Raw genomic sequence first — 3,120 nt, 5'->3', positions numbered from 1 at the left:
AAAAAAAAAAATAAAACCGAAAATGGAGGGGCAAAACAAATACAGCGAAGGGAGTCCATAAGGTGGTTGCTCCCCAGGGAATGCAAGACATCGCGTGGAAGGCGTGAATATTGCCCGGGTGTTCTTTGCAAGTTTGGTGCGATGTCGAACTGTCAAGACAGCGCCGACCGAGGAGTGACCATAGTCATCAGCACAATAGGTGGTTGCCTGCGCTTCTATTTGTGGAGCAGCTTTCGGCCGGTGGCCTCGAATTTGGGGATACCGAGTGGCGAGAGAATTGGAACGCATTCCCGGTCGTTGGAAATTCCCAGAGGAATTAAGCGTTTTGTTTTTTTGCGAGAGAGAGAAAATCCCTTTTGTTTTTTTTTTTGGGGGGGGAGAACACATGATGTTTCGCGTGTCTCGGACTATATACGCCTGAAGGAAATGAAGCCACGGAGGATACGAGAAATGACTTCTACGAGCACCCGGTTAACAACATTGGCTTGGAAGACTACGCGAAGGAGCTGGCATTCCTGCCGGACCTGACCGAAGAGATCAACACGACAGTAGACTACAGTGCGTCTAATGTTGCTGTTCCCCGGCTGTCGACAGATCGCAGGGAACGTCTGGTTGCGACGCTGAAGAACCACGAGCACATTCTGATTGCTAGTGGTAACGCACTATCGCCGCCAGCCTACGGCGCGGAATGCGATATCGACACACAGGGGCACCCCCCAATTAAACAGCGTGCCCGGCGCGTGCCGCTACGATTCCTCGGCAAACTGTACGAGCTGCTGCGTGCTTTGTTGCGAGCAGGACTGATTGTCTTTTCAGATAGTCCATGGGCATCGCCGATCGTGATTGTGATGAAAAAGAACGGGCTGGACATCCGGCTCTGCATTGATTACAAGATGGTGAATGCTATCACCGCGATCATGGAGTACGCAATGCCGCTAGTCGACGATCTGTTGACTGTCTTCGAGCGCTACCTATGGTTCTGCTCGCTGGATGCAGCAAGCGGCTTCTGGGCGGTCATGATGACCTTGCGAGCACGTAAAGTATCAGCGTTCGTCTGCGCACTCGGACATTTCGAGTGGTTACGCATGCCCTTCGGGTTAAAGAACGCGCCGATGATCTACCAGCGTATGATTGACAACGCACTTTGGGGGTTCGTTCAACCTAAAGACGGTTGGTTTGAATAATCGGAGAGGATGCGTTTAGCTGAAGAATAGGCCAAGGAACGTCGTGGGCCAAGCACCGAGGGTTCGTTTCAAACGAAGTTTGCGACAGACCGCGAAGCACCGGTAGAGACTGACCCTGTACTACAACTCGTTAACAGCCCCGTCGCTGACATGTTTACGAACGGGGAACCGGACGAATCATCGCTGGTACCTGTGTTTGGTCGACGGTCGTTTGTGGATGATATTTGCTTCGGTGGCGAGGATTTCGACAGCTGCCTGGCGACGCTGGACCGATTGCTGGCAAGATTTGCACAGTGTCGGATCAACATTAGCTCTGCCAAGAGCATCTTCTGCCAACCCAAGGTAGACTTTCTGTCGCATAAAATTTCGCCAGAAGGTATCAGAGCTGACCCCAAAAAGCTTGCGGCCATCACCGAGCTTTCGTTTCCAACGAGTAAGAAGGGCATGCAGTCGTTTCTTGGAGCGGTTAATTACTACAGCCGCTTCATACAAGACTTTGCGGTCTACGGTGCGGCGCTGTACCAGCTTAAGGATGAAGACTTTGTCGTTGAAGGTGGCCTTTCTGTGGCACGTCGTTCCTTCGAAAACCTGAAGACGAGTGTTTCACATTCACCCATCCTAAGGCACTTCGACCGGTCGATGAACGTTCATGTCATGCTCTTTGCGAATGAATGGGCGTTGAGCACTACGCTAATGCGAGAACATGAAGGCAAGTTACACCCCGTACGGTTCCTCGGTCGTGTGCTCAAGGAGGCCGAGATGAACTACCATCCTGCCGAGAAGGAAGTTTTGGCGTTACTTCTGCTGTTGAAGATCTGTTATGTCCAGCTGGCAGGAAAGACACTACATGTCTATACACGATTCTCGACGTTAGAGTGGGTGCACAAGTCGAAGTCTCTCTTCGGACGCGCGGTCCAGTTCGCCGTACTGCTTTCGTAGTGGCATTTGAAGGTGCAGCGCGTGAAGGAGAAAGATGTCACATTCACGCAGCTACTGTAGTCAAGCATCACGAGCTTCGTCGACCTGGAAGACTCGCTCGCGCCGGTGGCACCTCCAAACAAGGGTTCCCCGACTATTCGAATGGACCCCGCGTTGCTGTACGCCAGGCTTCCCCGACTATTTGAGGCATTTGGCTACCTTAAGAGAGTCATAGTTACTCCCGCCGTTTACCCGCGCTTGGTTGAATCTCTTCACTTTGACATTCAGAGCACTGGGCAGAAATCACATTGTGTCAACACCGTCTCCGGCCATCACAATGCTTTGTTTTAATTAAACAGTCGGATTCCCCTTGTCCGCTCCAGTTCTGAGCCGGTTGTTCAACGCACTAAGGAAACAGCAGCCAGCCCGAAAGCCAACTACCTTTCTCTCCGGCACAACAAGAGCAGCCCGACCGCCAGGCCGCATCCGGTCCCCGAAAGGTCCAGACGCAGCCCAACGTAGGCCGCCACAAGTTCTCCAAAAAGACCCCTAGGCCCAACCCTCAGAGCCAATCCTTTTCCCGAAGTTACGGATCTATTTTGCCGACTTCCCTTATCTACATTCTTCTATCAACTAGAGGCTGCTAACCTTGGGAGACCTGATGCGGTTATGAGTACGAACGAGGGTGCGAATAAATCTCTAGCCAGGATTTTCAAGGGCTGTCGGTGGGCGCGCAGGACACTTCAAAAAGTAAAGTGCTTTGCCAAGGCATCCTCCTTATCGCCGGATAATCCGTTTCCAAGGTAGGATATGCTTGTTAAAAAGAAAAGAGAACTCTTCCCTGGGCACACGCTAGCGTCTCCTGGGTCGGTTGTGTTACCACATATTATCCACGTCTCGGTTCAGGAATATTAACCTGATTCCCTTTCGATACACGAGGCTGCATACAAAACGCAAGGACGAACCCCACGCCTACAGAACAGCCCAGCTTCAAACGGAATTATCCTATCTCTTAGGA

At 51.7% G+C, this 3,120-nt stretch overlaps 1 non-coding gene across 1 annotated transcript; it reads right to left on the bottom strand.

Annotated features, from left to right (window-relative positions):
• Window positions 1-2,306: 2,306 nt before the first annotated feature.
• PITG_33033 lies at window positions 2,307-3,120 on the bottom strand (the record flags this gene model as incomplete). The annotated part of the gene is made up of 1 exon (XR_009934427.1): window positions 2,307-3,120. It is a non-coding gene; the product is annotated as a 28S ribosomal RNA (ribosomal RNA).

This window comes from Phytophthora infestans, genomic scaffold, assembly GCF_000142945.1.
Source record: "Phytophthora infestans T30-4 supercont1.23 genomic scaffold, whole genome shotgun sequence".
NCBI lineage: Eukaryota > Oomycota > Peronosporomycetes > Peronosporales > Peronosporaceae > Phytophthora > Phytophthora infestans.
The sequence above is the reverse complement of the archived record's forward strand: the minus strand, read 5'-3'. Positions and strand labels throughout refer to the sequence as shown.